At 57.9% G+C, this 23,183-nt stretch overlaps 1 protein-coding gene across 9 annotated transcripts in view; it reads left to right on the top strand.

The window, feature by feature from the left end:
• The window catches only part of RBFOX3 (RNA binding fox-1 homolog 3), a 140,878-nt gene that overhangs the window by 65,099 nt on the left and 52,596 nt on the right, over positions 1–23,183 (top strand). The gene's annotated exons all lie outside the window — the stretch shown is intronic.

The following is a 23,183-nucleotide window of genomic DNA, read 5'->3' as shown; positions in this document are numbered from 1 at the left end:
GTGGGTCCAGACTCTTGTGCGATGACCTGGCAAAGGGGAGCATCACAAGGAGAAGCCGTGCCTGCTTTGGTCCTCATGGGATGTGGAGTGGAGGGGTCTGGTCCTGCTTAGGGATCAGTCCCAGCCATCTCCCTCCTGCTCGCTGCAGGAGCATGGAGGTCCCAGAGCGTGTGGGACCTCGGTGGTGCCCCAGCACGGCCAGGGGAGCGTGTGCCCACAGTGCACGCACAGCCCTGCACGTCGCAGCCCGGCTGGACCCGCCGAGAACCGACTGCTGGCACCGACCGTGCTGCAAACCCCCCTCAGGGCTGCGTGCGCCGCTCCGCGTGGTCTGGGCTGAACCCGTCCCCGTCAGTTCACGTTACACGGACTGGAACCCCCCTCACGCTGACACCAGCCTGCACTGGGAGCTCTCACCAGCTTGAGGAGGAGTTAAAATTCAAACTTCTCAAAGGCAGTGGGATTCTCTCCTCCAGATGAGGCACCGTCCCCGTTTCTTCCCAGCGCTGCGAGTACCCACGGGCACAGCAGGCGCTCAGAGGGGTCGCAGCAGCGCTGTGGCAGCCGTGATGACCTGGGACTGGGCTCTGCTTGGGGTTTTTCTACCACTGCATGTGTCTTCCAGTGCCCTCCCCACCAACTGCTGCACTGAGGGGACCCACAGAACTGGGACTGCTCTTCTCCCACTGGCGTGAGCCGAGGGGAGTGCCCAGGCAGGTGTGAGTGCCCGTGGAGCTGTGCATTACTGTCTGGCTCCCAGCGGTGGGGGCTTGTGAGTGCATCCCTTGCAGTGCCGCTGTCCACACGCTGGTTCCTCCACTGTGCCCCAGTCCCAAGTGTCTGCTCCGGAATCATGAAATGGGAGCGAGAGTTTGAGGCTCTCATCACTCTCTAGGGCACAGGTCGTCCTGAGCAGGGGATTAGAAAGGCTGTGCAGATGGATTCCCCAGCTGCATTCATCAGTTCAGAGGCAGCAAAGGCAGCTGAGCTCTGTGCATCACCTTGAAGCTCTTTTTTTTGTCTTTTAGAAAACTTTGGGTGGATGTTATTGCTCATGAAAGCAAGGGGCTGATCATGCTGGGAAGGAGCAGGCGTAGTGTGGGCTGGCACTATTATGCAAGCTTCCCACATGCAGCTCTGCCAGTGCACTCCGTTCCAGAACAACAGCACGCGCCCGCGTGCCAGCCCTGAGCCCACCCCCGGGTCTGCCAGAGCACCACGGTGCCACTCTGCCCACGTTGCCCTCACTGTGGGCCCTGGCCACGCCACCCGCACCACGCTCCTGCATCCTGCCACCTGCTGCTGCCCAGAGCCAGCAGCCCCGTGGTCGGGTAGGTTTGGGGTGAGGAGGTGCACGGTCCTACCCGGGCACAGAGCTCCATGGTGTGCCGGAGCTGGCCATCATCAGCGCTCTGGATGAAGCCGGAGCACTGGGAGTTCCTCCCATGACTTTGTGCTGTTCTGGGGCCTGTCTGGCTCTTGGGGCTGGGGCTGTGCTGTTTTTTGGGGGGCTGTCACCCCAGCCGTGATGCATGTTTTGCTGCTGCGTTGGGAGGGATGTGCCCATCCTGGGGGATGTGCCTCATCTGCGGGGCTGGTGCAGCCACTGCTGCCAGGACCTGCTCTGGGCTCACTCGAGCTCAGGCCATCAAGTCTCTTCCCCATCCAGTTTTCTCCCTGCTGCTTTCCTGCTCTCCCCCTGGAGCCATCCCCCTCGCTGGCCTCTGTGTGTGCTGCTGGCCGTGGACTGTGCGGGTGCTGGTGCCAAGCTCAGGGCTCACTGGGCTGGTGGGGAGCAGCCCCGAGCAGGGAGGAACATTCCAATGCAGAGCCCCTGCGGCGACTTTCCCCATCATTCCCAAACCTGCCAGAGCACCCCCTGGGAGGAGAGTGCTCCTTCAAGGAAGACTTGGAGATGAGCAATGGAAAACATCTGACAGGGGAGCCCTTGAGGCGCTTTTGTTCTAGAGAGTGGGAGTGTGAGATCCGCTCAGACATGAAAGGCTGCAGAGCTCCGTCCCCAAAGTCACGGTGAGGAGGAGGACGGGGGTGTGCGGCTGCACTGGGAGGTCATCCCGGGAACGACTGGCACCGGGATCCCCGCTCCCTCCCTCCCCTTCCAGCAACTAAATTAGGTCACACTTGAAAGTCAGTTTCTTGGCTGTGGATTTAATTTAGCTTTTCCAGGCTAGTTATCATATAATAAATTCCAGGAGATTTATAGAAAACATGCCCAGGGAGGCTTAGCCAGTGTGTAACAAGATTTGTGCCTCTTTCCCACTGTCGAGCGGCTCTGGCGAGCGCGGCGCTGCCAGCAGATGTGCAGGCAGGGCTGGCAGCCCCGTGGGAGCTCCCAGGGAGACCGGGCAGCCCTAGCAGTGGGGGGCTGTCACCCCCATCTCTCGGGGGCACAAGAGAGTCCCCAGTGCAGCGGTTTTCTACCCCAGCTCCCATAAATCAGCTGGAGCAAGTGTGTTCCCATGGCTGTTCATCACTCGTCTTCTCTCCTGGGTTCAATGTGGGCAATGCCAAGCACAAGCCCATCCTGGCAGTGCCCATATGTGACCAGAGGCAGCATGGTGGCAGGAGGACTCAGTAGCCCCGAGCAGTGCCAGTGATGGGGAGCAATGGGGCGTTGGGCTCACCTGGTGCCTTTCTGCTCAAGGGGTGACTGTGTGTGGGCCATCCCTGCTGGGTGGGGGGACCTTGTACCCTCCCTCCATCGGCTCCCGGGGAACAGGGACCATGAAACAGAGCTAAAAGTGGTGGCATTTCATGCTCCCTGCTGCTGGGGCAGGTTTCCCACTGCACCCAGAAGGCTGAGCAGGGAAAGGCACTGGGGTTTGTGGGGATTTATGGCACTGGGAGCTGGTGGCTCAGCATGGAGGGCACTGCCAGCGTGTTCCTGCTCTGCTCACTGCTAACACTGCCCAATTAGTGTCTTATTAGTCACTCTGCATGTTAAGGCATTAGGAACAATTAAGGGTGAGAAGAGTTTCCAGATGTAGCGGCAAGCGCTGGAGCTGGGAGCTGGCAGTTCCGCTGGCTGCTCCCATATGGAGGGGATCTTGTGCACAGCAGGACTCACTGCAGGGCCACGGGGCCAGCCTGGCTAAGGGTCCTGGGGTGCAGGGAACCCCACTGCGGGGCAGCCCTGGGGGCAGTGCCCACCTCAGCACCACAGCTGGGGGCCACGCAGAGGGGGGATGGAGCCGTGGCAGGTTGGTGAATGTGGGAAGTAGCTGCTGGAATGCCCACGGATGAGGGGCACAGCCAGGCACTGCCCCTGCCCCAAGCAGAGGGATGTTCCACCAAGCCCCGGGCATGCTCTGCGGGGCTGGGTTTGTAAATGAGCTCAAATGAAATATTTCCTGTCGGGGCTGGGTGTGAGTCCCTCCGCTGTGCCATCCTGGCTGCGAGCAGCGATGCAGGAGCATCTGGGACACGGTGTGTGGGGCCAACCACCTCGACAGAGATAGCGCTGTGTTGTGACACTTTGAGGTGCAGGAGAAGTAGCACAAGCAGAGATGAACGTGACTTCAGAGCCCAAGTGTAAGTGACTTCAGCTCTCCAGAAATAGTCCCCAGGCAGTGCTGGGGGAGGGGGCCTGGCACTGGCAATTTCTGGGGGTGTTGAGGTGCTCCCATGGCTTGTTGTCCCCATGCAAGGTAGACTACACCCCCACTATTGCTCCCAGCATTGCACCCCCATTGCCCCCCTCCCAGCACTGGAGAGGCTGCCAGCCAGGGCTCAGGGAGTTGGCAGTGGCTCTGACCAGCACAGGCGGTCTCTCCTCAACACCAAACACATCACCCCATGACAATCACTCAGAGGGTTCCCCATCAGCTCCTGGAGCCTTGGGTGCCCTCGTGGTGTGGAGGGTGTGGGGGGCTGCCCCAGCCTTTGAGGTGTCCCTGCAGACACTGATGCTGTGGTTTGCCCCTCGCTGAGCCAAGGCTGAGTGAGCACCTCGAGGTGCTGACACGCAGCGGGGCAGCGGAGAGGGGGATGATGGCCATCAGCACACTGGAATATTTTCTCTTCCACTCTCCTCAAGGCGAGGAGTGGTGCTTGGACAGATGGTGTTTTTGAGTGACCTTGCAGCTCTGAGCGGTTCCCTCGGCTGCTGAGTAACGGTGGGAGCCGCGGGAAGCGGCAGCGGTGCCGCAACCTGCTCGCACTGGCGGGAGCTGTCAGGGAGCCAGGGCTGGGAGGAATATGGGGTAAGCCAGGGGATGGAGCCAGAGCCCAACAGCCCTGATGTGATGGCTGCAGGGGAGTTCAATGTGCACCATGATCCCTGGCTCCCCTTGGCTGTGGGAAGAGTGTGATGTGTCCAGTGAGGCTACTCTGAGCCTCTCGACAGCTCCTCCAGCCTGTGCCCCCAGCTCTTGGCTTGGGCAGTAGGATCACTCCTTCTCTCTCCTTGTGCTCTTCTTTGGGAAGAGCCTGAGTTTTCTCCAGGAGCCAAGGCAGCAGTCAGCAGTCAGCACAGCAGGGACAAGTGTGGGGAGAGCTCTCCTGCCATTGCCATGGTGTGTGGGGACACACTAGAGGTCAGGGTCATGTCCATTAGGGCAGCAGGTAGAACGTCTTTTGCCATGTGAAGTTTCTCTTGGAGCTGCGATCCAGGACTGTGGTTCTGAGGGAACAGATCCAGGTGAGGAGAAAGGGGCACTGCAACATGCGGCTTTGCCATCGAGGAGTCACCCTGGCCAGGCTCATCTCCTCTTGCACCCTTGCAGCCTCCTGTCAGCTCCTGAGGGCTGCAGCACCAAGAGGTGTCCTAAATTGGGGAAGGAACAAGGAGCTCTTGGCACTCTCCAGGAGCATCATTTGCATTCAGGCATGGTTCCCCACTGCGAGGGAGGCGGGGGCCGGCAGCGAGGGCTCAGGGGCCGCACACCGGCCCGGTTGTGGGGGACAGCTGCAGAAAGGGCTGTGACTCGGGGATCACTGTGCTCCAGGTTTCTTGTTTTCGATCTTCTCTGCCTCAACTTTGTGTCTGAGTTTGCTGTTCAGAATTTGTGCCTTTGCTTTTTCTGAACAGGAATTGCCATCTCACTGTGGGGTCGGTGTGCTGGGATGTGATTCGATGAACCACAGGGGGGTTGGTTGTGATCCTGCCTGTTCTGTGCTCTCTGGGGACGGAGAGGGTCTCATTTACATTGCACAGACCACAAGACCAGCTGGGACCAGGCAGTTCCCAGCCAGACTCAGGTGGTCTGTGATGAATTTCTGTGGGGCGGGATGTTGGTCCCTTCCTAGGGGCTGCTCCAAGCTGGACGTGACGTTTGGCAGGGCAAAGGGAGCAGCGGAGCGTGTGGGAGCCTTGTGGGTCTCTGAGCGCAGCAGGACAGGGTGCAGGACCCCAGATTGCTCTGCAGTCACCAGAGGGAGCAAGCTGGGGGCAAAGGGCTCCCGCTGTGCCTGGCATGTCCTGGTGAGGCGGGAGTGTTGTGCAGAGGGCAGGATGCAGGTACCCTGCAGCGCTGCCGAGGGATGGTGACAGGGGACCGTCCTCCCGGGCTGCCCCGCACTGCTGGCAGTGCTCCCGGGGTGGGTGCAGACAGGGGACTCTTCCTCAGGGATGGGGTAGGGTGGGACGAGCCCCAGGGGGCTCTGCCCTTGTGCCACGGGGGTCCAGGCGCTGCTGGGCGCTCAGCTGTGGCGCGTCACCCACCGTGCCGGTGCCAGGCTGCCGCGCAGCATCTGAGCAGCTCCGGTTACTTAACATGCAGCAAGTGTTGTACTTGGAGAAATTTAGACGTAATTTTTTTGTGCTTGCATGTAAATGTGGGTAGGTGCTGTCCTGATTGATGGCAATTAGCATTTTCTAACGGTAACAGATGTTCGGATTGCCAGGAGGCTGGTACCTAACGCCCACGCTGCCATCTGTTCCGCTGGGCACTGCCTGGGGAAGCGGCACCAGCGCCACGGACCTGCAGGGCCGTGCTGGGGTGTGTTTAACAGCAGTGTGCAGGGGGGGTTTATTATGGGTTTTTTTCTGGGGGAAAATAATAATAATAAAGACGTTTTCAGGTTTATAAATAGTACGCTCTGTTTATTATGGGATGGAGACTTTCCATCTGATCAGCAGCCTGGATTGCTGCACAGAGTTAGGGAAGCAGTCTGGACAGAGCAGGGAGCAGCAGCACTTGATTTTCTAGGGATGCAGTGGGAAGAGGCTCCAGTGTAGTGGCCAGCAGGTGTCCGTGGGCCAATCCCCTGTCCTCAGCCTGCTCTCTGCAGTGGGTGGTCGCTGCTCATGGGGACAAGGGCTGCGCTGCTTTGGGCATCACTTTTTAGTTTTGGGTTGGAAGCAGTGAAACATCTGTGTGGTGTTTAAAAGTGTGTTTTAGGAAGAGACCTAGAGCCCCAAGCCTTGTCCCACTGTCCAGGCAGTCTCAAAGCAGCCCCTTTCCTCACCTGGTGCCTGTCCTTCCCTGTTTCCTCCTGCCTCCCTTTATCTGAGCCTTTTATACGCATTTATTCTTGTGCCAACATCGTCCTTTAACCTGACCAGCTCCTCCCAGTGCCCATTCCCTGTGTATTTATAGAGAAGTCTTCTTTGGGTTTGGACCAGCTCCTCTGTTCTGTTCTTTCATTGGCTCCTAAAGCAGCTCCCCATCCCCTGGCAGCTCTCCCTGCTCCCCCAGCTTGACCTTCCCAGACAGGGTCATCCCACAGCACACATCCAAGCCAAGCACGGTGTGGTGACATAGACACAGACACCTTTCCCTGGAGCTCCCAGTGCCAGGCAGCCTGGGAGCACACTCACACTCACACTCGCACGCTCACACTCACTCTCTTCCCAGATGCCGGAGCTGGTGACTCAGAGTCAGCCCATGGCTGAGTAATGCGCCAAGAAGTGTCTCCATGTGGTTCCCAGGCTGGAGCAGATGCTCCCACGTGCTCCTGGTGTTCAGTGTTTTGGACTTCCTGCTGCTTGGTGTCTCTGGTCTCAGAGTGTGCCAACCCTCTCTGGGCTGACCCCTCCTCCTGCCCCCCCCCATCCTGTGGGATGCTGCTGCCCAGCCCAGCCCCTTGCATTCTCAACTTACTGTTGCATGAACTGCATTAGGTATGGGCAGATCTTACCTGTTTGTCATGTATTTCCACCTTGGTTTTCACTGAGCTCCTGTTCTGCATGATGGGGTTTCTGGGGGGGATCTCTCCATACCCCAACTCCTCTGATCTCCATGCTGTACTTCCCAGCTCTATGGCCCATCACAGCTTGACACAATGTGTTGGGCCAGTTCTGGGGGCTTTCTGGGATGGAGGTTTCCTTGTTCCTCTGGTTACCATCCCTTGTCCCTCTTCCCTCTTTCCTCATCCCTGTTCCTTCATCCCTCTCCTCTCATCCCTCCCATGCACCAAAGCAAATTTCTCTGTCAGCTTTCAGGCAACACCCAGGTTAATTTTATTCCCCCTCATCCATGCTGTGGAGCAGCCTCAGGAGTGCTCAGTGGTTTCCCTGGCCTTGGGACCAGCCTCTCTGTGCCCCAGCACTCACCGTGTCCCACCAGCCGAGGCCGACAGGCGGCAGATGTTGCTCTCACCTGGGTCTGATGGGGCCAGAGGGGTCAGCTGCTGGCACCAGGAGCAGTCCTGGGAGTGGCAGGTGCCAAACCTGTGCGTGGGGCCATTGATGGGCACTGGCAGCTGAGCCGGAGCAGAGCCCTGGTCCTGCCCTCCCCGGTGCCCACTGTGTCCACTGGCCACCCACACTGTGACCGTGACATGAGATGAGCTCTTCCCTGGGCATCGCTGACATTGCTCTGGAAGGACCCTGGCGCTCTGCCAGCTGCTCCGTGAGCTGCTGCAGGGGGAACCAGCTCCTTGCCAGTGGAAGTCTTCCGATGCAGCTCAGTGCCCCAGGACAGGACCCGGCTCATGGCAGGACCAAGTGTGCCCCAGGCCCACCGTGGATTTCCCAGCACTCGGCCTTTGCCCAGCTGTGGAAGCCAGAGAGGTGGTGATTGAATGACAAGAGGTGAATTAGATGGAAAGCGCTTTCCTGCTTTTGGGAGAGCTCCCACGTGTTCCTCTTTCCCTCTCCTCTTCCCAGTTTTCCTTTTAAGAACATGAGTCAGTGGTGGTGCACACAAAGGCGATACTGGGATCCTGGGCTGGCTGCTGGGCTACTGAGCCCTACAGGGACAAATCCTGTCCTTGGCAGCTCCAGCTCAGGGAAACTGAGCTGGATTTGAGCTGAACCCCCAGCCCTGCTGAGCCCTGGGACCCTGTCCTGGGCAGCCTCGGGGGGATGGTGATGCTCGGCCACAGCTCTGCTGCAGCTCCAGGAGACCTGAGGCACTTCCCTCTGCCCTTCACAAGAGGTGCTGGCCCTGTCCAGAGCCGGGCACAGTGCATGGCAAGGTGGGGGCACGGGAGTCACCACACTGTGCAGGGGAGCCATTGGGTAGATTCGGGCTTAGCCAAAGCCTCACCCTCATGTGAGAGCCGCGGCACTGGCCCCAGGGCAGCTGGTGATGCCTGGGAGGTGTGTGTGGGCTGGGGACAGGCATTTGGGCTGGGGATGGTGACTTGAGTGCAGACAGGCTTCTGCCCCATGCTTGCTTTCTGGTTGGAAAACAAGCCTGCTTCATCTTTGTCGTTCTTCCCCTCACTTGCTTTTCAAATTCATCTGGGAAGACTTCCCCGGGTGCTCACAGAGGTGTCACCAGCCCAACAGCTTGTGCTGCTCTAATAAAATGGCTTCGTAGCAGAGGGTTTGATCTATTTTTAAAGCAAGCTCCACGCTGTCTCCTCCCGCCCTCCCACCGGCAGCGAAGCAGAGCCCGCAGGCTCCTGGGAGCGCGGCAGCGGCGCAGGGCGGCCGGCGAGCCACGAGCCCGTGCTCACAGCCGTGCCAGCGGCAGCGGTCACAGCCGGGGTGGCTGTGCCCATTCCTGTTCTCTGTGGCCGGGAAATGCTCTGGGGAGCAGGACAGGGCTCCCTTTGCTGCACTGTCAGGGAGAGGAGCTCTCTGCCTGGTTTTTATTCCTCCAAGCGGTGACTGTGCTGTATAAATTAACATACGGAAACTTCGCTCCACTTGGAAGTTTGGTATTTTCTGCTCGTTTGATGCCCTGTTATTAAAACTCAATTTTCTGCGAATAAAGTCCTTTAAATAGAATTCGTCTTCCAGCGATGACTCATCGCAGAGCAGCAGCTCCTCGCAGGAGAAGGCAGCACGAGGGCAGGTCTGGCACTCGCAGCCTTGGGAATCCCCAGATCGGCTCCTGGGGCTTTGCCGAGTGCAAGGGAAGCCACCCCAGATGTCTCTGCTGCCCATCCCACTGGCTCCACCTGCTCCAGCTGCTGCCAATGCCCATGGGCTCGGCATGGGGATCAGATCCCTGGCTCGGTCTGGGGTGTCCCTGGAGCCTGCAGACAGGGAGTGGCAGAAGGGACTGTGCTGTCCCCGCTGCCCACCCGCTGTGCTGCAGTGCAGCCCATGGTGGCACTGTGGTGGTGTCACCGTGCCACTGCCTCCTGCCCGTGCCACCCCCTAGCACTGGCGGGGACAGACAGGAGGTGAGCTCCCAGAGCAGGGCAGCGAGGACGTGATGGATCACGGCACAGGCTGCCCGTGTCCAGCCTTGCCGGGCGATGGCCAGAGGAATCCAGCAGCAGGATGTGGGGCACGATAACATCTGCCCACATCTGTGTCTGTTCTGCTGGAGCTGGCTCTGCCTGCACTGGTTCCACTGATGAAGCTTCTTAGAGAGGTGTCAGGAACAGGAATAGGTGCAGGAATTGTGTCAGGGGAGGAGGTAGATTTTAGGTGCTCACTGGGTGGGTGGTCAGTGCAGCAGGCAGGAATCTGGATGGAGTCCAGATGGAGTCTGGATGGAGGTAGGATGGATGGGCTGGGGCTGAGGGGCTCCTCTCCAGAGTTTTCCCAGCATGGCAGCAGATCTGCACAGAGCAGGTTTCCTCAAGGAAGGAAGAGGAGGGTACTAGTGACTCTCCCAGCCCGAGCAGCATCAGCAGCTCTGAGTGGACCTGAGCTCCTGAAAAAATGAATTTTCTGCCCACTCTTGCCCTCCCCTGGGATGCTGCTCACTCTGGTTCAAGGGTTCCTGCCAGGATTATTATTCTTTCAGGTCTGGCATCTGTTAAGGTGACAGCAGCTGGGGAAGGGATTGCAACAAATTTCTCATAAAAAGTAGCTAAGTTGATGAAACCATTACGGTGCCTGCATCTGCCACTCCATCATCGTGACACGCCAGGGAGAGGGACAGGCACCACCTACACCGAGCCTTCCCTGGGAGAGCAGGGCCAGCCCTCTGTCCCACAGATCCCTGTGCCCGTGTGGTCACACCCCTCCCAGTCTGTCCCCTGTCCATCCCACAGCCTGGGTGTCCCACGTCTGCTTGCCGGCCTTGGCCCGTGTCCATCCGGGCTCCCTGGGTTTTAAATCGTGCCAGTGTGTTTTTCTGCAGAGGTGCTGCTCCAGGAACCGTGAAGAGCTGAGTGGACCCCAGAAAAGGCAGCTTATCTCTAGACCAGGTCTCAGAAATTGTTTTAATCCCTTTTCCACCCCAACAACCTCCTTCATTCTTGGCTAGAAGTGGTCACCCCTGTTAAGTGCTCGCTCCTGAGCTGGTGAAGAAGGCGCTGGGATGTGGAAGGAAAACCCTTTTTCCTGGAGGCGTTGAGCAATTCCTTACCGTGACCTAGATGTCAGTTTAATGCTCCGGCAAGTCCCAGGACTCGCATGTGAAGTTGCCCAGGGGAAGAGGATATTTCAGGAACACAGAAGCTGCTCAGCAGTGGTAAAGTGCACGAGCTTTCCCTGGCAGGAGCCACGCTGAGCCTCCGTCTGCTCATGCCTGCCATGCAGCCATGGAGCAGTGCCCCCTCTCCTCGGGGTGGGAGCGGGGTGGGAGGGTCAGTGACGCTCTGGCACACGATGGCAGTGCCGTGCAGAGGCCGCAGTGCTCCGGGGCTGGGGTGGAGCGTGTCTGGGAGCTGCTGGTGCTGCCTGCCTGCTGCATGGCCACCCTGCCCAGAGCAGGAACATTCCCAGCTCCATCCCACAGCAGAGGCTGGGCGTGGGCTGCCAGGAGGAACGTGGCGCAGGTGGAGGATGCACATGCCGTGCTGCGTAAATCCAGGTTTGCAGTCTGCCATTGCTGTGGCCTCAGGTCCGTCTCCCGTGCGGGTTCTGGGCTGGAGATGCGTGCAGCCCTCACCTTGTTCTTGCTGCTCTCCTCTTCCAGTCCATGTTAAACCAATTATTGTAATGGAGTGCTGTGTCCCCCAGTCCCCCCAGCCTGAACCCTGCTCACACACAGGTCTGAAGTGTCTTAGCAGATGCTCCACTGAGTGGGTCTGACACACTGGGAAGTCAGGTGAGGGACACTGAATCTGTCCCCCTGGGTCCTGGTTTTGGAGCTCCTGAGGGGTCACAGAGCTCTGCACCAGAAGAAGAGCTTGATCTGGGACCTTCTGAGGTTTGGAGGGGCTGAGAAATGGTGGGAGATGATTGTGCCCAGCGTGGGAAGGTGGTGGCACTGCAGGACCGCACAGGGCTGGATTACACAGGTTGGCTTTGACACATCGATTTGAAAAATGAGGCAATTCCATTCTGGTGTTGTTATTTATCTTTATTCTACCATGGCAGCTGCAGGTGGAGAGAGGAGCAGGGACTCCCTACAACACAGCTTGAGGTCATGCCAAGCCCACCTGGGTCCCTGCACATCCTTGCCTGGGGACAGGCTTGGGAGCCCTTGGCTCCATTATTTGCCACCTTCAGAGGGGCTTAGGACCCCAGGAGGGTCCCTAGCAGTGCTGACAGGTGCTGGTACTGCCTCATTCTCTGCCCAAGACTTTCTCCCTCATCAGGCACATCTGCAGGCGGTTGAAGGAACGAGGGCTTGGGGAGGACAGGCACAGTGCTTGTGCCCTATAAAAGCCCTTCAAGGAGGGGATAGACTGTTTGCAGGAGGGGACTCTGCAGCTCTGTTTTCATCCTGTGAGTGCAGTAGCGTGGAGAGGAGATGGAACAGGTAAGTGGGGTTGTGGAGGGAATTTTGTGCTTGTTTTGGTCTCTTGACAGCTTTTTTGTTTTTCCTTTGCTGCTGCCTGCCTTAGTTTACCTGCCTGTTAAACAGAGCTCAGGTCTGCAAAACATCCTTTTGCAGACCATGTGGTGTAGCTGGTGTTTGCTGTTGGGTGTCCTGGCAAGGCTGGAGCTTGTCCCTGGTCTTGAGGCTCCTCCATCAGCAATCCTCAGTGCTTGCTGGAGACCAGATGTTCTTCTCTGCCTTTCCTGGATGGTTTTGTCCCGTTTTCCTCTCTGTTTCTCAGTGCTTCTCTGTGCCTGCTGGACTTGGGTGCATTCCCTGGGCTCTGCCAGGGCTGGTCCTGTAGGTCTCCCCCCCTCTCCTGCTGCCATTGCAGCCTTTGTGGCACAAAGCACAACCAAAAAGTTGATGCTTCCATCTTGTGTTCCCCTGCACCTGTGAGTTCCCCTGTGGGTGATTTAGAGCTGAAAGCCTGGGCTCTGGCACTGGGAGAGGGTTCCCAAGATAAAATAATCTCTGCCAGCAGCTGAAGTGACAGAAGCCCCATTAACAGCAGCATATGCCTGGGAACACCCGTGCTGTGCGGGAGGACGATGCTGAGTGGGGGGAGCGCAGGAGCAGCAGCCCACAGGAAGGGGGATGTGGGAGCTGGTAATTACTCTGCTGCCATTGGGATGCTCCTTGCTAATTTACAGCATTAGTGGAATCGGGATGTGATTCTTCCTCCTGAGCCTGGGCAGGGCTGTCCCCTGGTGCAGGCAGACGTAATTATCCACATTTAACTGAGGGCTTGTAAAATGTATTTGTCTTGCAGAATGTGAGTGTAATTGCTGTGAATTAAATACGGATGCAGTTGTGGCTGGAGCAGGACATTGCCTGACGGGGAGCACACAGAGCTGGGGCTCTCTGGGCTGTTCCCTGGGCCCCCCCCGTGCTGCTGGTTTGGAGCTGGGGAGGATTTGGGGGGTTTCTGGGCATTACCCCGGCGCAGACCTTCCTTCCCTCTCTCTGCTGACTGGTCTGACTGGATGTTTGTGCTGACTGGGGGGATGTACTGACAGGAGAGAGCCAAGCAGCCTGTGAGTATTCCCGGGGCTCCGCCGGTTTATCTTCTCTCCGTGTCGGTCCCGGGGGCTGCCTGGGTTTGTTAGCTCGCCGTGTGCGTCTGCAGATGGCTGTGCTCGTGTGCAGCCGGTGCTGGGCCATTCCTGGGGTGCAGGGCTCCGTGGTGAGGGTTCTGCCCTGGTATCCTGCTATCCTGCCCGTTCCCAGCTGCAGCCCCATGGCAAGGGGCCCATCCCAGTGTGCCTGGGGGGGCTTGGGTGCCATGGAGCTCCCTGGCAGGGTGGGGAGCAGAGCCTGGGCACAGCTTGGTGACCTTCTGGGGTGGCATCACTGTGGGGGACACCAGGTACCTCTGGGCTCAGGGTGCTCAATAGGTTACTTGCCCTGGGTCTCCCCAGTTCTGGTTGCTGCCTCCCCTTCCCTAAGACAAACTCCCAGGGGAATTTTAAGGCACTTGGATCTTCGCTCTCTGAGGAGCCATTTCCTTGCCCAGAGTGGTGGTGACAAACCTGTGACTTGGACCCGCTGAGCCTGGAGGAAGCGGTGCAGGGGTGACAATTGTGTCAGCTGTCCCTTTGGCCTGGGTGCAGCTTTCTGGCTGTCACAGAGGTTTGGGGACCATCCTGCTAGGAGGGGAGGGGGGACAGCCAGCCACTCTCCCCCCTGCACCGGGGCAGGATGCTGAATGTCCCCCTTCTGCGTTAGGGTGACTGTGGCTGTACCCCACTAATAGTTGGGGTGAAAGGGGGTGACAAAGGGAGCGTGTGTCGTGGGAGTGCCAGCAGTGTCACTGGGATGCTGGGACCATGCTTGGGGTCTGTGCTGGAAAAACACTGGTGGCATGGGAAATGTGCAGGAAAGCACTACAGAAATGGTTCATGGGCTGGAAAATCTGCTCTGCTGTGGGAGACAGAGCCTAAGTAGGTTGAACTTTTCATCCAAGAGAAGTTTAAGAGGTGGCTTTGCAACGTGGGTTGTTTTAGGCTGTGATCAAGAGATCTCTATGGGTACAGAGCGCTCTAATTTAGCAGGGAAAAGACATAACAAGATCCAGGCTCTGAAAGCTCCAGCAAGACAAATTCTGACTGGAAACAAAGGGCATATTTTTATCAGGGAAGGTAATTAACCACGGGAAGAGCTTAAGCCTGTAGGGGATTCTCTGTTGCTTGACATCTCTGGATCAAACCCGGATATCTGTCTGGGAGGGAGGCACTGAGCGGGATGAACACAGGATTGGAGCCTTTAGCCCGTGTCCCAGGGCTGCACTTGCTGGGTCTAAGTGCCCTTCCAGCCCTGGGCTGTAATATTCAGTGTCAGTACTTTGTGATAGGCTGAAATTTGGGTTACACAGGAGACATGGAACACCAAAGCACTTAAAATGGGAATTGGGAGAGCTTGTCTCTGTGGAGAGATGCTCTTGTTTTCCCTGGGGATTTTCAGAAGGAGGTGGCAAGGTGCTAAAGTTGCCTTCAAGATCCCTGCCCTTTCCCTCAGCTCAGTTCCGTCCCTGTCCCCATTTGGTATCTGCAGGAAAGCAGTGAAACTTTCTCTTCTTAACTGTGAAAATCTAAACTCCAAATCCAGGCCTGTTTGGGGTTTTCCAGCCTGTTTTTTGTGCCCACGTGGTAACGCCTTTGGTCAGACCGTGCTGCTCACTGTTGGTCACCCGCACTGTGTGATGGGGCCGCAGAAACTTCCCAAAAGCCAAAGCAAGTCATGTTCCTCTCAGATCAGAGACCCGGACACCTTCAGGGAGGATGAAATGAGACGGGGGTGTCCAGGGCACAGCAGGGTTGGCTTGTGCAGCTCTGTGTCTTGAGCTGGGTCACTGTGGATGGACAGTTGTCAGACTGTCTGTCCTGCAGCCCTGGGTGCTTTGGGCTCGGCCTGGGGCTGGCAGGGGGTCTGACCCCGGCCACGGGCACGGGCAGCACGTTGTCAGGACGTGGGCTCAGCGTGTGCTGGAGGGTTCCCAGGCTCGTCCATCTGCTCCTCAGCGGCAGCGGGAAGTTTGTGCGGAGCCAGCGAGGCGCTGGCCATGGGCAGGGGCCAGCCTGCTCGCTGGGGGCCGTGGGTTGGGGCCAGCCTGCTCGCTGGGGGCCGTGGGCAGGCACTGCCCGTGCCGCGCTGCTGCTGCCAGGCCCACGGCTGGCACCCGGCAGGGTGCTGGTGGCCAACTGCGCGCCCGGGGCAGGAGCATCCTCTCCCGTGGACGAGGGCTGAAAATAGCCACTGAGTCAGGCTCTGGAATGGGACCATCTTCCCGGGTACCATCGTTTTCCAAATAATTCTGAAGGTTTGCTCTGCTCAGAGACTGAATCCTGTGTCAGAGGGCAGCCCCGCAGGACAGGGCTGTTGAGTGGGATTTCTGTCACTCCTTGGTGAGCTGGGGGCTCGTTGTGCTCTGTCCCGTGGGGCAGCATGTCCCTGTCTCTCTGCTCCCAGTGCTCCCCTAGCACTTGTGGGCTCCACATCCGAGCTGAGGCAGCACAAGTTGTGCTGATCTCAGTGTTTCTGGGCATGGAGAACTGTTCTGGGAAGGCAAAGCTGGTCCCTGCCGTGGAGCAGCTCTGTCACATGGTGCACGAGGGCTGTGGGCAACACGCCAGTGGCTCTGACCAGCACAGCAGGGCTGGCAGGGCAGCACTGAGCCCAGCTGGCTGAGGTGTTACCCTACATCTGCCCTTCCCCTTCATTCCAGATCCAGCTGCCTATGGGATTGTGGGCACTGGCCTTCCTGGCTGGGGGAAAGGGGAGGAAATGGGGAACATGGCATGAGAAGGGTTAATGCAGAAAGATTTCTACCCTGTGGCGTAAACACCACTGAATGCATGTTTGCCTTCATTTGCATATCGAAACATATCCTAAAGGCCCCTCGTTTGGAAAGTTCTGTTTTTTACTCCATCTTCCTATAGAAGGGAGGAAATTATTCATAATTAAAAAGTAATAATAATGCGGAATGAAGGAACCCAGCTGTATAATACCCGGCACAAAAGGGGGAGCATGGGGAATCTATTTTTAATGGTTTCCACAGCAACTGCTATTTTGTTTACAGTGATTTTCCTCCTGTGCTGCGAGGCTGTTCCCAATTTACATTTATAAGGAGCTCTTGCATGGGAAGCCCATCACTGGAGGGTGCTCTGGCACTCGGGGAGGAGTGCTGAGAAGAGAGGATGCGGTTGTGGAGAGGCTGGCTGGCACTTCTGGGATGGGGGTGTGATGAGCAGGACCCCCGGAGCCGGGCACCTGCCTGGGCATGGTGCCCTGGCCGCTGGTACCCCACCGAGCGCGGCTCCGGGGGCCGCGGGCACAGACAGCTGGTGAAGCCCAGCCAGAGACACTCAGACGTGCAGCTGCCCCCAGGAGCTGGATGGTGATGCTGTTGGCTGGTCGGGCACACCTGCCTGCCTCTGGGCAGCACGCTTCCCCTGGGACAGCTGTGGCCATGCTGTGCTGGGGGAGCTGGGAGTGGAGCCCCCACAGAGGGGGGGATGCCTAGGCTGTGCCTGGGAAGGCTGTGCCGGGTGTGGGGGTCCCTCGTGTGTGCTGAGCTGAGCTGTTTGCTCTGAAGAACCCGGGGGTGTTGGTTCTCCTGCTGCGCAGGGATGTCAGTGCTGGGGAGAGGAGCGGTGCTCTCTGCTCCCCCTGCGCTGCCTTTACCTGCCTGGCCGGGCTGTGGAGCAGCCCTGTACGGTGCTGGGGCTGCAGCTGGGTCTTCCTCAGGGCCGTGGGCTCTGGAGCAAGCCCAGGTATCACTGCTGCATGTGAGTGATGGAGCAGAGGGGAGGCTGATACTGGAGAGCTCTTCCCTCTGGCACAAGATCCAGGAGCTGGAAATTGAACCTCATCCGAGAGGGGCTGGTTTTTAATGAGGGCTAATGGAGCAATTTACTGGGAGCTCAGTGCATTCCCTGGCACTGGATATCTCCCTCTGGGGCTCCCGAAAGCAGACATGAAGGAGTTCCAAAGTGAGTGCTCTGATTCCTCTGGGAATAGCCCAGTTCCCAGGTGGAGAGTGAAGGGAGTTTGTCTGTGACCCCTCCTGGAGTCTGCAGAGGATGCTCTTCCTCTGGGAGCATGAGGAGGAAGATAAGGGCTTTCCCTTCCCCTTCTTCCTCCAGGAGTGGGTGTGAACATTCTTCCCCTTTCCTTGTGCCCATTTCTCTGTGTGTGAGTCCCTAGGGATTGTGTCCCAACTCTCCTTCAGGATGGTGACAACACACCAGTCCTGAGGACCCCGGGCCAGTACTGGCTTCGGCTCTACTCTCACCCTGTGCATCAGGGTGTCCTGGTGCCCCTCAGGATTAGAGCTCTGCCCCCTTCGCTGAGTTCCCCCAGCAGTTGGTGAGGGTTTGCTTTAGTTACAGACTCATTTTCATCAGTAGAAGAACATGGCTGGCTCTTGGTGCTAAGGTCTGAGGTGGGGAGTCTGGGCTTGAGCGCCCAAGGGAAGGTGAACCTGGAACTGCTGGTGTTTTAGGGCTCACCGGGATCCAGGGGGATCCCAGCTGGGTTGCTCAGAGGGTGCTGGTCCCTTCCAGCTGCGTGGTGGGGAAGCTGCTGCCTGGGGATCAGCTACTTTCATGAACCAATAAAAGAAGGTTTTTATCACCTGTTCCAGCTAATTTTCTGTGGTTTGTAATGGCTTTGGGAAGCAGGTAATTGCAGCGACTGCATTCCATGTGTAGCATTAAAGGGAATTGAGGGGACTGTTCGTTAATTAGCTGTACTTGTGTGGAACCTGAAACATATTAACCTTCACAGAATCCCAAACTATTAGGGATGAAGAAGGGATTTAATGATGGGAGAAGCAGAAAAACAAAAGCAATTAGGGTTCTTTTTCCTAGCATTGTGGGTGTGTTGGAGGGGGGTGACTAGCAGAGCAGCCCAGCAGGCTCAGACTTGGGGAGAGGTGGGAGAGACCCCCAGGTGGTGAGATGGGATCAGTGGGGCCAAGAGCTGTGCACAGGAGCAAACTCCTTAGACAGCAAGAGGATTTGCAGGGAGACCAGGACACCCACTTAACCTCCTGATACCACTGTGCTCCCCCATTTTTAGCTTTGTATCATCTAAGCTGGGATTCAGATGCTCCTTCCCTTTAAAATCCCTGGAGGTGCTCTGGGATGCAGCTGGGGAACAGCCTGGTGGTGCCACTGCTGGCTCAGCACCCTGAGGCCATTGGAGAGGGGCTCAAGCCCGTGGAGGCTGAAGTTGGAGGGGAGTGATGGAGAGCCTGGCTGGGCAGTGGGGCCGAGCAGTGGCTGTACTGGGAGAGCCGGCTCTGGAGCTGCAGGAAAGTATAAATGGTGTTTCCATGGCAACCGTTCAACAGAAACTCTTTCTTCCCTGATTGTCGAGCTTGGGATCAGCCCTGGCTGCTCCCCCCGGTGGCAAAACCCTTCAGGTGTTGGTTATTTTCCACACCTCGGTGCAGGAGCTGGCAGTGGTGGCACCGTGTGCCAGGGCTGGAGCAGGGCTGGCAGAGCCGTGTTGGCTTCCCTTGTGTCTGGGAGGCTGGGCACTGGCTCCTCCAAGGATGTTACCTGCCCCTGCTCTGGCTGCACAGGAATGGGACAGGCTCCCCTGCCCAGTGGGTGCTGGGGGCTCAGTAACTGGCTGTCCTGTGGCTCTCGAGGGATGCGAAGCCTGGAAGGACGTGGAGAGCCCCAGTGCTGCACATCTGTTTGGCAGCCTGTGAACACCATCTCCTGCTCAGCACCTGGCAGTGGGACAGCCCTGGTCCTCCCCGTCCATCAGTGCCTCTCCCTGGGCACAGCCCTGGTTTCCCCATCCTTGAGCAGTGAGTAGCATGTGCAGTGGCATCTCCTGCCCAAAACTGTTAAAGCCTGTCCCGGTGCAAGGAGCTCCAGTTTCCTGCTGGGAACCCTGTGCCTTTCCCAGTGATTGTTAGTACCCATCAGCACCATGCAAACAAACTCCTTGCTCCACTTATTCCACCTAGCTCCCGATTTAATTAGGTTTTCCAGTTTTCTACTTGTCCTGGGCCGATCACTCCTAAAAACAGTGGAGAATTAATTTGCACCTGCTGTCAGAAAGTGTTTCTCCCCAGTTAGGAAAATAATTAAGCCATCATCACACATCGGGGGTAATGAATCACTGTGCTCAGTTCCCTTCACAGGTCGTTTGTTTCCTTCCATACTGGCAAAGAAGGTGCAAACTAAATGTGAGCAGCTGCCAAGTTATCCCCTTCCCTTGCTGCCCACTTTCATTTGGGCTTCATGGATTTTCCAGCTAAGCTGGGCCACAAGCCCTTTGGAAAGGTCCTGAGCAGAGTGGTCAGTGGTTTCCCAAGGATGAGAGAACTTGTGTTTGCTCCTTGCCACTGCCTTGGGGGGTCCATGGCCAGTTGGAGTGACCATGGAAGGCGGTGGAAGGGAAGGGAAGTGATGTGGCATGAACTGGGCCAGGGGCACTCCCAGCCCACGGGTCTTGCAGTGGCTGTGTGGGGTCAGCACTGTGGAGCTCAGGTTTGATGAAAATGTTTTAGTGGTTGAGTCTAGACACACTGTAATACTAGGGAGGAAGTGATCTGATAGGTGAGAAAGTAGAACTGCCTTGTGTTTGCATGATGTGACAGAATTAGTGGCTTGGATGTAAATGTGCCCCTGGATTTGGGCTCAGGAAGAATTTTCCTCTTAATCAGCTTGGCTGGGGGTTGCTGGAGGCTTTGTCCTTTCATCCAGTGCAGGTGGGTTCTGTTCACAGTGATCAGATGAGGACTTCAGTGACTTTTTTCCAGGACCTGTGGCCCTGTCTCCCTTCCTGGGCCATGTTGCACTTGGGCCATTTCCCCTTCAGTCCCTGGCAGGGGCTCACGTGCCGGGTGCGTGGGGTGCCATGGTCAGATGCTCCCACACGTCCTCTATGGTTTGTGACAGAGGCAGTAAAGACACACCACCTGCTTGGAGAGATCCCAGATCTCTGCAGATGTCTGGAGCAGCAGCCAGGCTGCCTTTGCCTCCTCTCTTTGACCGGCATGTGTTTATCTTTCCTTGGGGTTCCCGTGAACACCGGGAGCCACTGGGCACGGGAAGCTGCCTCACCTTGGGGTAAGGCAGATTTCAGAGGATGCAGCACAGACAGCACCTTTCCTCCTGTCCCTTTTTCCCAGTGCCAGGCTGGCACTTCCCGTCTTTGCAGTAAATCGATCTGTCACTTCGCATATGGGAAGTCTTTGAGGCAGCGAGGGTGGGATGGTCTCGTCCAGGTGGGAGGGGGCTGGGTGAGCTCCAGCAGCCGCTCTGAATGACACTGCCATGTTCCCAGGGACAGCTCCTCCTGCCCTTTTCCTCTGCACAGCTCGGCCGTGGCTCAGCAGCACTCCAGGTCTACAGGGATGGGCACCTGCCAGCAGATTCCTTACTGGTAACCAATGGCCCATCTGCTCTGGTGTCACCTGCCATGAATGTTCCTCCATGCTGCAGTTCCCAAATGCTGGGGCTACTCGAGGAGCTTTCCCAAGGGAGGAGCTCCTCTGTAGCTCAAGGCTGGTGAGTGTTGTGTCTTTGTTGATGGTGAGGTCCTGTTCTCGGTGTGGTGACTGGGGGTGACTCTTTCCTCTGCCGGCCGGTGCTCACACCTGCTCCCGTGAACGCCCGGTGCCCACTTCAGTGCCAGCTGATTAAATTAAAGTCCTAGTGAGTTTGAATAATTTTCCCTGTGAAACGTGGCAGATGGCCTCCATTAGGCGTCTGCTCCCGGCATCTGCCAGGATGTGATCAACCCCTCTTTGGAAAATGCACAAAAGGGATTGGAAGTGGAGAGACCTGGGAATGGGAGCCGATCCCTTTATCCGTGAAGAGGGAGTCAGATATTCATTTGGAAGCAGTTGGTGTTTGGGAGGAGTAGCACGCACACGTTCCTCCAGCCCCTCTGCCTGCCGTAGCCCAGGGCTGGAGGAGTGAGGGGGAGCTGCTGTTCCCATCCCACCAGGCCAGGTCACCCTGGGGGTATGTGGAGCCCTGAAGCTCCATGCTGGTGGCCTGGCTGGGGCTGCAATATCCTCTGTGCTGCAGGGTGGGGTTGGCTTGCAGGTGCTGCTCCGTCTCCTCAGCTGGGCAGTCAGAGCAGCTCTCTGGGGGTCCTGGAGTGTTTGCACTACTCCAGGCTGGACTCCAGGACCCCTGCTCAGCCCTCCTGTGTGTCCTGGGAGCTCCCTGTGCACTCTCTCCGATCCGTGTGTGCTTATTCAACCTGCGGCAGTCCCTGCCCTGGGACCTGGTCATGGGGGTGCAGGGCAGGCCAGGCTGTGTCAGGGGGTCTCATCTTCAGGGAGCCGGAGGGACCAGGGGGTCTGGGGGCTGCAGAGCCTGCGGTGGGGCCGGGCGGCCGGTAGGGGGCAGTGCCCACCCGCCTGCGGGGGGACCCCCGTGTGCGGGACCCCCGTGTGCGGGACCCCCAGGGGGGCTGTGGGAGGACCCCCGTGTGTGGGACCCCCGTGTGCGGGACCCCCGTGTGCGGGACCCCCGTGTGCGGGACCCCCGGGGGGCTGTGGGAGGACCCCCGTGTGCGGGACCCCCAGGGGGGCTGTGGGAGGACCCCTGTGTGCGGGACCCCCGTGTGCAGGACCCCCCAGGGGGGCTCCCCCCGTGGTCTGGGGCGCAGTGCGGACTCCACAGGGACCCCCCGGCAGGAGGGAGGAGGGGGCTGTGCTGGTTGCTGCCAGCTCCAGGAGGGCAGGGGCACTGCTCCACCCGAGATCGGTAGGGATGGGGAAGGTTTCCCTTACAAACAGCTTAATAAGGAGGAAAAGGCACCACAGCCGTGCTGGAGCCGCTGTAGGACATGCTGGGATGGACCAGGGATGTGCTGCAGAGGGCATCCCGCTGTCCCCTGCCTGTGGGGTGGGTGATATCCCTGGCTCGTGGGGGGAAGACCAAGCTCAGTTCCAGTTCAAATGCAGCAGAAGGTACCAGTAAAGACCAGTTTCCTGACCCCAGAGACCCTGCAGAGGGATGAGATGCTCTAGCCTGTGTTAGGGAACAGGAACCAAGGTGAGGAGGAGATGATGCTGCTGCTTGTGCTGTGTGGGAACGGCTGCAAGTTGGCAAATAATCTAGAGAAGAGCCTTGGGTGCTTGGCTGGGTGTGCTGAGCACCCACAGTAGGATGGAGAGGTGAGAGGATCCCTAGAACCCTGTCCTGGTGCAGGAGGGAGCCTGGAGCTCAGCCTGTGCCTCCACTGTGGGGTCCTGCTGCATTCCCCCTGTATGTGTGCCCTGGTTACAGAGGTGTTCTCCTCCCTTGCTCATTTAGCCATTTTAGTGTTCTTTTAATTAAATTAGCATCTTTTAATATATTTTGTCCTGCCATCAGAGCTTAATGTCTCTGCAGTTGCAGGGAGCTCAGAGCAGCTCCAGGGCCAATGGTGGGGTATGCAGCCCTGCTGGTGGCCGTGCTGGGACGAGCTGGCATTGCCCAGTACCAACTGTTCTGGGTCCTATCTGACCGTTCTGGGGAGGCAGGCAGTGCTGGGTGCAGCTGGAAAGGCGGTGGGTGCTTATGTCTGGAGTTTCCCCCTGAGGAAGGTGCTGGGTGGGCTCCCTGGGGTCCCCTCTCGCTGCTGCTGCTGTGGGGGCATGGTGTGGTGGGACTGGCCTCACTGCTGACTGTCCCCAGGTCTCTGGGCTCCTGGTTTGGGCTGGTGGGGGAGGGTGTTACAGCAGTGCTACTGTGGGTGCTGTGGATGAGCTGGTCCCATCAGCACCCCAGTGAGGAGAGGAGCTGCTCTGTCCCCAGCTGTGCTGCAGCAAGGGGCTGCCATTGTCACTCTGCTGCGTGTGTTTGCTGCAGTTGTCTCCTGGCTCAGCTCGAGGGGGCTGGCGAGGGGCCCTGCGGTCACCCTGCCTTGCTGAAGTGCGGCAAACACCTCAATTGTCAGTCGGGGCTTGTCAGCTGCATCGCAGGAGCGGCGGATAAAGTGTTCCAGCGAAGAAGATAATTGAAAATCAAAAAAGACTTTGTTAATTTGATTAGACAGAGCCATAGTTGAATTGTTCTTCATCAAAAGAGATTTAATTTTGACATGCAATTAAATCCTTCTGCTGTGCCGGTGCCC

The sequence above is a fragment of the Myiozetetes cayanensis genome, unplaced genomic scaffold (assembly GCF_022539395.1).
Source record: "Myiozetetes cayanensis isolate MyiCay16 unplaced genomic scaffold, myiCay2020 scf22, whole genome shotgun sequence".
Taxonomy (NCBI): domain Eukaryota; kingdom Metazoa; phylum Chordata; class Aves; order Passeriformes; family Tyrannidae; genus Myiozetetes; species Myiozetetes cayanensis.
The sequence above is the reverse complement of the archived record's forward strand: the minus strand, read 5'-3'. Positions and strand labels throughout refer to the sequence as shown.